Raw genomic sequence first — 12,806 nt, 5'->3', positions numbered from 1 at the left:
TCTTTGTAGACCTCATTCCACTTTCAGTAAACAGTAGAATGATGTGCTTTACTGAAAAGCTCTATCTTGGTCTCATCTGTGCCCATTTATCCAGGAGAATTTTGGCTTACTCATGTATATTTTGGCAAACTGCAGTCTAGTTCTGTGTCGGCAGTGGGCCCTCTAGTGTCTCCTGCCACAACATTTGATTTCATTCAAATGTCAATGGATCAACTCCTATAGCTTAAATGTACATACTTGTTTAAGGTGCTTAGAGAATTAAAAGCGTATAAACACAGTAAGGGTACATTCACATGACCATCCCATTTTTGCGGTCCACAAAAAATTGTCCTGTTTTTCCACGGATGCATTTGTGTTCCATTTCGTTCCATATACGGACTATGTGCCATCCATCTGCCTTCCATTTTTTTTGCAGACAGGAAAAAAATTGAAGGAGGGCTACATACGGTCAAAAGCTATAAAGATAGATAGCTGGATAGATAGGTAGATAGAAAAAAGATAGATTATCTAGCTATTTAGTATCTATCTATTATATATTTATCTATTATCTATCTATTAGATAATGGATGGATAGGTAATAGATAGCAGATAGATAGATACCTCTCATATGGCACCCTTTAGTGTAATGTGACCCGGCATTAAGCCCTGGGGTTAGTGATGTCACGGAGTCTATCAGATACCCGACATCTCAAACAGTCAGCAATAAAAAAAAAAGACAACAAACACATTTTTATTTGTAAAAACCCTCCCCAAAACATTCCCTTTTTCACCAATTTATTCAAAAGACAAATCAAATCCGTGTCCGGTGTAATCCAATAAGGGGGTGGCTTCTGGGGTTTTTGCAGACTCATTGACTTGTATTATGTCATGGTCCGTAATTATGGCACAGAATAGGACCCGTTCCATAATAACGGAATGGACATTCAGGCAGCGATGTATTTTTTGTAGGAACTGATGGCACACAGAAGTGTTTCTGTGTGCCATCTAATCCTACACTCAGTACATTGTATGATAAAATGAATGGTGCCATTAAAATATTCAACTTGTCCAGAAAAAAAAGAGACCTCATATGCCTATGTTGATGCAAAAATAAAAAAAAAGCTAGGGATATTGGAAAAAAAGAGAAGAAAAAATTGAAGCGCAAAAATGAAAGATTGGTCCCTTCACCCCATCACGACTGTCCGATTTTTCGCTTTCTGGGTTTTTTTTTCACCATTCTTCTTCCGAGAAACTTAACTTTTTTATTTTTCAGTCAATATGGTCATGTGAGGGCTAATTTGTTGCGGAACGAGCTGTACTTTTAAATGAAACCATAAGTTTTACCATATAGTGTACTGGAAAACGGCAAAAAAAATTCCAAATGCAGAAAAATTGCAAGAAAAGTGTGATAGCACTATTGTTTTTGAGATTTTTCATTCACTGTGTTCACTATATGGTAAAAATTATGTGTTGGTGTGATGCCTGAGGTTAGTGCGAGTTTGTAGATACCAAATATGTATACATTTACTTTTATCTAAGGGGTTAAAAAAAAGTCTGAAGTTTGTCTGAAAAAAATTGGCGCACATTTTGCGCCATTTTCCGTGTTCCGTTGCATTTTCATTTTACAGGATCTATGGCTCAGTGATGGCTTATTTTTTTGCGTCTCAAGCTGCCATTTTCAACGATACCATTTTTGCGCAGATGCTACGTCTTGATCGCCTGTTATTTCATTTAGTGCAAAATTTGTGGCAACCAAAAAATGCAATTTTGGCGTTTGGATTTTATTTTGCCGCTACGTCGTTTACCAATCAAATGAATTGATTTTATATTTTGCTAGAACAGGCATTTCAGCGCCATTTAAGGGGTTAAACGGCACGGGCAGATAACGATTCTTCTCGTGCCTGGCAAGCACACATCTCAGCTGTGAAAATCAGGTGAGATGTGTGCCGATCGCTGCATGCTGCCGGTAGCAGACCGCGGGCAGTAACACTATGACCGCTAGGACGTAATATTACTGCCCGCGGTCGTTAAGGGGTTAAAGGATAAAATGCAATTATTTTACACCTTTTGTGTTTATGGGGTGGATTATTTTACTTTTGTATACAAATGATAGACTTTCATAAGGTAGCTTTTACCCAATCAACCGAAACCATTGAGAACTTGCCAAGCCATTGACTTATATTACTTTTTAACTTAGTGGATCATAAAACATAATGAAGCACAATTTATAGAATTCTATACTTGTCATACTTTAATTTTCTTTGGAAGTCGTGATCTGTGGTTACTAATAGTTTATTATAAGGAACAGAAAGAAGCCTTCATCCACAAATGTAAAGAGTAATGTGGTGAGTTTGTAACCCGTGCAGAGTCAAAGGCTGTAATAATGCTAACAAATGGAATGTTTAATGTTTCACTTGACCTTTTTGTTTTTGAAGGGTTCTTGCAAAGTTAAGAGGAGGTTAAATGAAGAGGAGAGAAAATGTTATGGTTTTAATGAAGAAACATTTTACTCATGATTTATTATCCTTTCGATGTGAAGTAGAGAAAATGTAAAAGATAAATGTCAGGTGCAAATAGGAGTCATTTGGTCAAAGAAAAAAATGATGATAGTATAATATGACAAAGGACATTGAAAATTGTTGAATTACTGACAGCTACCTTTAACCACAAAGGAACTACTAAGAAATGCTAAGACGTGTCTATTACAATTCTTTAGAAAAAGTCATAACTGAATAGAACTATTTTTTTGTCTGCTTGTATAAAAAAGCATATGCTATGTAGTAATAATAGTGTGTTTGAAATGTGAAAATATTTTCACTTCAAGGGTAAAAGTAATAATGAAGACAAGATTGGCAAGGTTTAAGACGCTTGTGTAATCTGCCCAACATCCTTACAGAAATAATCACTTGGAGCTTTGGGGCCAATTCTGTAATGCGGGATGATGGGACCAGACCCGCTGCACGCTAGCAATCGCAATGTGATGGTCGAACTTGGTGCCAGCCATCACACTACTGCAAACCCTTAAAGACTGGGGATATCCTTTACCAGGCTGCTGGTCCTTATGAGGGGGGACTTTAACAGGGACCTTCCCAGGCAGCTAACAGTACGGTGGCTGGCGATCGGGCACACAGCGGCAGGTGGGACAATAACACCAAGAAAATAACTAAACGGAAAAAGGGAACAAACCTTAAGCAGGCTTTCCACACAGCGACATTGCTAGCGATGTCGCTGGTGAAAGAACCCGCCCCCGTTGGTTGTGCGTCATGGGCAAATCGCTGCCCGTGGCGCACAACATCACTTACACCCGTCACACGTACTTACCTGCTTAGCGACGTCGCTGTTGCCGGCGAACCGCCTCCTTTCTAAGGGGTCATGGAGTTTTTGATGCACATCCGGCATCGTAAGAGATGTCAAATTTTATTAAATAACAACCAAAAAAGGTAAATTCATTATACATGCATGCAAATATTAGGTAAGTGGATTCTATATTCACCCACCCATCAATGAACCACCCAGATCAACCCATCATAGTATCAAGACCCTAAGTAAACAGCCAGTGCAGCAATAATAAAGACACACCATGTGGTCAAATAGTCACATCAGATAACAACAGTTTATGGACTTACCCATGGTGTGAGAATGGAGAGCCAGACAGTGGTGGTTCAGAGGTGGATAGGCAAATATCCTTCAACCCGGACGCGCGTGTCGCCAAAGCTTCATCAGCGGGGTGCAGGCATAAACTGTTGTTATGGTCTTGATACTATGATGGGTTGACCTGGGTGGTTCATTGATGGGTGGGTGAATATAGAATCCACTTACCTCATATTTGCATGTATGTATAATGAATTTACCTTTTTTGGTTGTTATTTAATAAAATTTGATATATTTTTTAATCTGAATCAGTCTCCTACACGTGTTTTACACAAATTTTTGAGTTAAATTTTGGAGTATATTCTATGACATCCGTTTATTGGGGTATGATATTTAATCCACTAGGATGAGATTATATTATGGTATTTTCCCCTATCTGTCTATGCTATATATTTTATTGTAAGAGATGTCGTAGCGTGTGACATCTCCGAATGACTGTTAATGAGCAAAAATACTCACCTTATCGTTGCTCATTTTCATAATATCGTTCCTCCTTCTGCGCTACGGTTGTTCATCGTTCCCGAGGCAGTACACATCACTACGTGTGACACCCAGGGAACGACAAACACAGCTTACCTGCGTCCCGCCGGCAATGCGGAAGGAAGGAGGTGGGCGGGATGTTAAGTCCCGCTCATCTCCGCTCCTCCGCTTCTATTGGGTGGCTGCTGTGTGACGTCGCTGTGATGCCGAACATCCCTCCCCCTTCAGGAAGAGGATGTTTGCCGCCCACAGTGACGTCGTTAATGAGGTAAGTACGTGTGACGGGGATTAACAACTTTGTGCAACACGGGCAACTAATTGCCCGTGATGCACAAATGACGGGGTCGGGTGCGATCGCTCTTGCGATCGCACAATATATCGGCGCGTGTGACGCCGCCTTAACACTGTCAAACCTTTCTCAGTAGAAATATGTCAGAACATGTCGTAAATTTAACCCCTCTTGAATACGGGCGTTTAATTCCAGGATCCAGAATGCTTCTCTATTTAGATAGGTGCATTGCCAATTTCCACCTCTCAAAGGTCTCCTATCTCTTTCTATTCCTTTCACTCTTGTGGAGGCAGTACTGCCTCCATGTACATTTATTTCTGTTAAATGTTTTGAAAGACCTGATAGTGGACACTGATTTATTTGTGGGCTTGGATCCGATGCAGAAATATGTTCCGCTAGCCTCTTTTTTAATGTTCGTGTTGTACAACCTATATAACATTTGTTGCATACCATGCACGTTGCCATATAGACAATATGCAATTAATATAGTATTTCATTGTATATTTTTTGTGAGTAATCATGCTTTGAAAATAATCTGTTTTTTTTTTATATATATTTACAAATGTTACATGTTTTCCCCCCACATATATAACAATCATTGAAACCTTGTAGGTGTGTCTCTATTGTGGCTTAGAAATAAACTTGGAGAAATTTGGCTGCCTATATTTCTTGATCTTCTGGCCACCCTCCTGAACCCATTAGAAAGAACTTAGGACAGAATGGCATCTTGATGTAATATTGGCAAAAATGTATGCATCAATGCTGTGATACCTGTGTAGTGAACACTATAAGAGGCTGAAAAAGTAGGGATTTGTTGTTTGCTAAATTTTTTTAGGTTTTGAGACTGAGAGCCAACTGCGATTTCTGAGCCACTATCTTACATGCCTTTTTCAGGGACTTTGTTTTATATCCACGTTTTTTGAGACGTTCTTTGATTTTCCCACTTTTTACTTGGTAATCCTCTGTAGATGAACAAGCTCTTCTTGTTCTAATGAGTTCCCCAATAGGAAGATTGTTTCCAACATGAAGAGGATTACCGCTGTCTGCGTGTAAGATAGAATTTCCACTTATTGGCTTCCTATATAGAGATGTGCCTGTATTGTAGTCACCCTTCAAAAGAAGGTCAAAATATGGGGCTGAATGTCCATGAATTTGTATTTTGTTTCAAATTCATTTGATTGTCATTGATATACTTTCCAAAGGAATTAATCTCGATATCAGGAGATACATAGGGGCTTACCTGCCATATAATGATCAGGTCATCTATGTATTTCCCATACATCTGATTATGGGGAAAAAAGGATGATTTATGTTGTGGATATATTTGATTTCCCTTACAGACGTGTATAAATTGGCCAATGAGGGGAAAATTTTGTCCCATTGGACAACGGCACCTTTGACCCAAAAAAACCTCTGAACCAAAAACTCTTCAAACCTGAAAAAGTTGGTTTTCAGGAGATAATTATTCGCCATGAGAATAAATCTCTTGTGATCTGCAGAATACATATCAGTTTTGGACATCAGAGATGACAATGCCTCTAAAGCCATGGTATGAGATATACTTGAATATAATCACACCATGTCACATGTAGCCCAAACTGAGTTCTTGTACCACTTGATATTTTTGAGACTTGTGAACAGTTCTTTGGTGTCACTTATATACCCCATCATGCTTTTGAGTAAAGATTGTAATTGTCCATCCACTCAGGCAGACAGACGCTCTTTCAAAGAGCCTATTCCCGGCCACTATGGGCCAAAAGGGAAGAGGAAAAAGGGATTTTTGCATCTTGGGAAGGGCATAGAAGATTGGACAAATGGGGGTTTGAATCTCTAAATATGCCATTTTTTTTTGTCTAGGGCATCCAATGACAAACCTTCTTTTAAAACAGTATTCAGCTCCAAACTGATTCTGGTGGTGGGGTCCTCGGTCAAGGGCAGATAAGTGCTGACATCAGACAGCATGTTTAAAACCTCCCTCATATACAGCATAGTGTCTAACACAACCACCGATAAACCCTTGTTCGAGGACTTAATAATGACCTGTGGATTATCCTTCAATTCCTGAATAGCTATTCTCTGAGAATGTGTAAGGTTATGTAAAACTGGTATTTCTTTATCAAACAGATTTTTGATTTCTCTTTCTAATACATTTTGAAAAGCGTCCATGGCAGGTATTCAATACTAATGAATAACAGCTAATATGTATCCAATTATTTTATTTTTCTGATTGAATGCTAAACTTCTGGGGCCATGTAGTTTTAAAAAGTGTGTCATTGTATGTTTTTCTATGCCTATGAGTATGGACTGAGGACCGAAACACGTAAAGCGGGGTAAAAGGCTCAAAGTATGCGTTCATTTTCTTGTTGGATTTTAATGACTTAACAAAGCAATAATTTTATGAAGAACGTATGCCGATCAATTTTTCTATTTTCTGCATTGCAACATCCCCCGGCCACTGCTCTACAGGATAGAGGAGCAGTTGCAGCTGGCTGGACAAGTAGCAGGCATTAGGTGAGTATAAGGTCCTTTTTTATTATTCTTATATATGCCAATGAATGGGGAAATGACATGTGGAGATATAAGGGGCTGGCTGTGGGGGCATATGTGAAGCTGGCTGTGGGGACATACATGGGGATAGCTGTGGGGACATACATAGTTGTCAGGGCAGGGAGGACTGGTAAGCCCAGGAGGTGGATCCACTGGACCGAGTACGCCACCAGGTGGCAGAGTACACGGCAGCCGGAGCACTGACGTGGCCGGGACGGTTATAACCGGGTCAGCAGGATCACGGAGTTCTATGGGATAATGCAGGAAACAGGCACAGGTACCCGGTAGCAACAGACAAACAGTCACAGGAGAGAGCACAAGGGGACCTGAGCATCTAGCTCTAAAGACAAGCTAAAGGACACGTTGATCAGGCCACGCCCCTATGGGAAGGCAAGTCTTATATACCCAGCACAGCCTCATGTCATTTCCTGCTGCAGGTGTGCTGGGCCTATAAGACCAGGAGAGTGGGCGCGGCCCGGTCCTATACAGAATCCTGAGGCCAATACTCAAAGTCAGACTCCTGAGACCAGGAGCAGGACTCAGGGGAGCAGGAGCGGGAGCGGCAGCCATGACTGGTGGACACATGGATTGGATCAGTGGGTAAGGAGTGGTGCTGGGACACGGGGAGCGTGACAGTACCCCCCCCTCTAAGCCCCCCCCTCCGAGCACAGAACCCCAGGGGCACCCCGGATCGAGACACCGGATCGGGACCCAACGCAAAGGCGGGGAAGGACCGCTGACCCCGTACCGCCTTCTTAGCTGCACGGCGCTTAGCCGATCTCCCAGCAGTGGCAACGGGGGCAACGGGAAGAGGAGGACCGTCAGAAACAGGACTGGCAGCGTGGACAACCGGCCCGGGCGTCTCGGACCGGACACAGGACAGGGACTCATCCCCGGCAGTCGTTGGCATCAGAGTCTCAATCGTCAGGGACGGTGGAACGACGCTGGAGAGCGTCGTCACTTCCGGTTCTGGTGGCACCACAGGCACAAGTGCCAGGAGCTGTGGTACACCGCAGGACTGCGTCATATTCCCCTGTTCTTGTGCCATGATAGGGTCAGGTGCCAGGGGCTGTGGTACAACGCTGGATTGCGTCAGATTCTCCTCTTCTTGTGCCATGATAGGGTCAGGTGACAGGGACCGAGGAACAGGCTGTAGGCAGGTATCATGGCACGAGGGACTCCAGCGAGAGATTGCCCCAGAGCGCCAACTGATGTCAGGGTCATGTAGTCGCAGCCAGGGCAGACCCAGCAGGAGCGCAGGAGTCATTCTCGGGATGACGTAGAACGCAATAGTCTCAGTGTGCTGGGTACCAATACAAAGTCTCACGGGTTCGGTGGTGTACCGGACAGGTTCGTATAGCAGTTTGCCGTCCACGGAGGCGAACCAGAGGGGCTTGGCAAGCGGGATCACAGGTACTTGGTATCGGTCCACTGCAGACTGGCGTATGAAATTACCCGCCGCCCCAGAATCGATGTGGGCCTCTGCTGTGAACCTGGTCTTCTTCGTCGTCACCTGGACAGTCTGTGTAAGTGGAACGGAGGGGATTCCGGTGCCAAGGATAGCGGTTCCCACCATCCCTTGGGCCTGGGGTCTACCAGGTTTCTCAGGGCATGTCCGAAGCATGTGTGACCCGTCTCCACAATAGAAGCACAGGCCCAGGGCGAGCCGTTCTGCACGGCGTTGCTTGGCTTGGTTCAGTCGGTCAATTTGCATGGGTTCCGGGAACATGTCACAGGAAGGCAGGGGCAAAGGAGCGGTAGGCCTCTGCGGGGACAAGGCGTGACGGGGTGGTAGCTTCTCCCGGAATACCTCTTTGGTTCGCTCCTGGAAACGGAGGTCAATCCGGGTGGCTAAAGATATTAAGGCGTCCAAGGTGCGTGGAACGTCACGGCCAGCAAGCTCGTCTTTGACGCGGCCAGAGAGTCCTTCCCAAAAGGCCGCCGTCAAGGCCTCATTGTTCCAGCCCAGCTCAGAGGCGAGCGTGCGGAACTGGATGGCGTATTGGCCGACGGTCAGGGTCCCTTGGCGTAGCCGGAGGAGCGAAGAAGTCACTGTGGTGGTACGTCCGGGTTCATCGAATGTACTTCGGAAAGCGTGCAAGAATTCCCGGATGTTAGTGGTCATTGGATCCTCATTCTCCCACAGGGGGTTAATCCAGGCTAGAGCTTCGCCTTCCAAGTGTGACATCAGGAATGCCACTTTAGCCTGGTCTGAGACAAACAAATGAGGAAGTAACTTGAAATGCAGGGAGCACTGGTTCAAAAACCCTCGGCAGTTCTTGGGGTCCCCAGCATAGCGAGGCGGAGCAGCGAGGCGAAGTTGCGAGGTTGCGGAGACAGCAGGTTCAGATCCGGACACCGTTTGCTGCGTGGACCGAGACGAGGCGGCAGTCTGTAATGTGTATATAACCGGTGGTCCATGGACGCCAGGAATTTCAGCATCCGGTGTAAGGTGTCACGCTGTTGCACCAGTTCCTGGCGTAGTTCGGCCAGCTCAGATGTTTGTGCTCCAGCGGGATCCATGGCCTGATCAAACTGTCAGGGCAGGGAGGACTGGTAAGCCCAGGAGGTGGATCCACTGGACCGAGTACGCCACCAGGTGGCAGAGTACACGGCAGCCGGAGCACTGACGTGGCCGGGACGGTTATAACCGGGTCAGCAGGATCACGGAGTTCTATGGGATAATGCAGGAAACAGGCACAGGTACCCGGTAGCAACAGACAAACAGTCACAGGAGAGAGCACAAGGGGACCTGAGCATCTAGCTCTAAAGACAAGCTAAAGGACACGTTGATCAGGCCACGCCCCTATGGGAAGGCAAGTCTTATATACCCAGCACAGCCTCATGTCATTTCCTGCTGCAGGTGTGCTGGGCCTATAAGACCAGGAGAGTGGGCGCGGCCCGGTCCTATACAGAATCCTGAGGCCAATACTCAAAGTCAGACTCCTGAGACCAGGAGCAGGACTCAGGGGAGCAGGAGCGGGAGCGGCAGCCATGACTGGTGGACACATGGATTGGATCAGTGGGTAAGGAGTGGTGCTGGGACACGGGGAGCGTGACAATAGTGCTGGCTCTGAGGACAGGAGGTGCTGGCTTTGGGGAAATACATGTGGTTGGCTGTAAAGACATATGTGAAGCTGGCTGTGGAAACATACACTGTGTGCAGAATTATTAGGCAAATGAGTATTTTGATCACATGATAATTTTTATATGTGATGTCCTACTCCAAGCTATATAGGCTTGAAAGCCAACTACCAATTAAGTAAATCAGGGGATGTGCATCTCTGTAATGAGGAGGGGTGTGGTGTAATCATATAAGACATCAACACCCTATATAAGGTGTGCTTAATTATTAGGCAACTTCCTGCCCTTTGGCAAAATGGGTCAGAAGAGAGATTTGATGGGCTCTGAACAGTCCAAAATTGTGAGATGTCTTGCAGAGGGATGCCGCAGTCTTGAAATTGCCAAACATTTGAAGGTGATCACCGAACAATCAAGTGTTTCATGGCAAATAGCCAACAGGGTTGCAAGAAGCGTGTTGGGCAAAAAAGGTGCAAAATAACTGCCCATGAATTGAGGAAAATCAAGTGTGAAGCGGCCAAGATGCCATTTGCCACCATTTTGGTCATATTTCAGAGCTGCAACGTTACTGGAGTATCAAAAAGCACAAGGTGTGCCATACTCAGGCATATGGCCAAGGTAAGGAAGGCTGAAAAACGACAACCTTTGAACAAGAAACATAAGATAAAACCTCAAGACTGGGCCAAGAAATATCTTAAAGGGAACCAAACATCAGGATTTTCGTGTATAAGGTGCAGCCAGTGCAGTACTGGCACTATCAGGCACATTGTGTACATACCATTAGTGGGCAGCTCGGGTGTTTAGGCTGTGAAATTCAACTTTATAAAGTTTGAAAATTCATGCACTTTTTGATTGACGTGTGCACCTCTCTGCTAATGTCCGGGCGGGTTAAGCACGTGTATCCCCCCCCCGCCACCTGTTTCTCCCTCTCACTGGCCGCATGTAAATTAGTGCTCATCTCCGGCGCCATGTTTCTGAAGCCCACAGTATTATGGTGCATGAGAGGGCGGCGCATGCGCCCTCGCTTCTTCAGATCTGTTGTGACCGCGGGAGCGCACGTGGTCACAACAGGACTGGAGAACAGCTGATCTTACCCCTATTAGCTGCAGCAGACGTCTCCTATAAAATCGTCTGCTGCAGCTAATCGGTAAGATCAGCTGTTCTCCAGTCCTGTTGTGACCGCGCGTGCTCCCGCGGTCACAACAGATCTGAAGAAGTGAGGGCGCATGCGTCGCACTCTTATGCATCACCCTCTCATACACCATAATACTGCGGGCTTCAGAAACACGGTGGCGGAGATGAGCACTATGCGCAGGCGCTAACTGACACCATGTAATTGAAGATTAGAAATTTACATACGGCCAGTGAGTGGGAGGAACAGGCGACGGGGGAGCAGGTATACACATGCATAACCCACCTGGACATTAGCAGAGAGGTGCAAACGTCAATCAAAAAGTGCATGAATTTTCAAACTTTATAAAGTTGAATTTCACAGCCTAAACACCCGAGCTGCCCACTAATGATATGTACACAATGTGCCTGATAGTGCCAGTACTGCACTGGCTGCACATTATACACGAAAATCCTGATGTTTGGTTCCCTTTAAGACTGATTTTTCAAAGGTTTTATGGACTGATGAAATGAGAGTGACTCTTGATGGGCCAGATTGATGGGCCAGAGGCTGGATCAGTAAAGGGTATAGAGCTCCCCTCCAACTCAGACGCCAGCAAATTGGAGGTGGGGTACCGGAATAGGCTGCTATCATCAAAGATGAACTTGTGGGACCTTTTTGGGTTGAGGATGGAGGGAAGTTCAACTCCCAGACCTACTGCCAGTTTCTGGAAGACAACTTCTTCAAGCAGTGGTATAGGAAGAAGCCGGTATCGTTCAAGAAAAACATAATTTTCATGCAGGACAATTCTCCATAACATGCATCCAACCACTCCACAGCGTGGCTGTCCAGTAAAGGTCTAAAAGATGAAAAAATAATGACATAGCCCCCTTATTCACCTGATCTGAACCCCATAGAGAACATGTGATATCTACAGGGAGGGAAAACAGTACACCTCTCGGAACAGTGTCTGGGAGGCTGTGGTGGCTGCTGCATGCAATGTTGATTGTAAACAGATCAAGCAACTGACAGAATCTATGGATGGTAGGCTGTTGAGTGTCATCATAAAGAAAGGTTGCTATATTGGTCACTAATTTTTTTGAGTTTTGTTCTTGCATGTCAGAAATGTTTATTTCTAAATTTTGTGCAGTTATATTTGTTTACCTGGTGAAAATAAACAAGTGAGATGGGAATATATTTGGTTTTTATTAAGTTGCATAATAATTCTGCACAGTAATAGTTACCTGCAAAAACAGATATCCTGCTAAGATAGCCAAATCTAAAAAAAACACACTCCAACTTCCAAAAATACAAAGTTTTTATATTTAGGAGTCTTTTGGGTCGATTGAGAACATAGTTGTTGATCAATAATAAAAAAAATCCTCTAAAATACAACTTGCCTAATAATTCTGCACATGGTATATGAGGGGCTGGCTGGTGAGACATACGAGTGGCAGGGAGTGGGGACATATGTGGGACAAGCTGTGGAGGCATACATGGGGCAGTCTGTGGGGATATACGTAAGCAGGCTATGGAGACATACCTGGAGCTGGCTATGGGGAAATATTTGGGGAAGGCAATGGAGACATGAGGGTCAGGCTCATGTGGGGATGCAAGGGGCAGCTTGTGGGGACATTTGAGTATGTCAGGGCATTACAAGAGGGGCTA

The sequence above is a fragment of the Anomaloglossus baeobatrachus genome, chromosome 2 (assembly GCF_048569485.1).
Source record: "Anomaloglossus baeobatrachus isolate aAnoBae1 chromosome 2, aAnoBae1.hap1, whole genome shotgun sequence".
Taxonomy (NCBI): domain Eukaryota; kingdom Metazoa; phylum Chordata; class Amphibia; order Anura; family Aromobatidae; genus Anomaloglossus; species Anomaloglossus baeobatrachus.
This window is presented reverse-complemented; position numbering follows the sequence as displayed.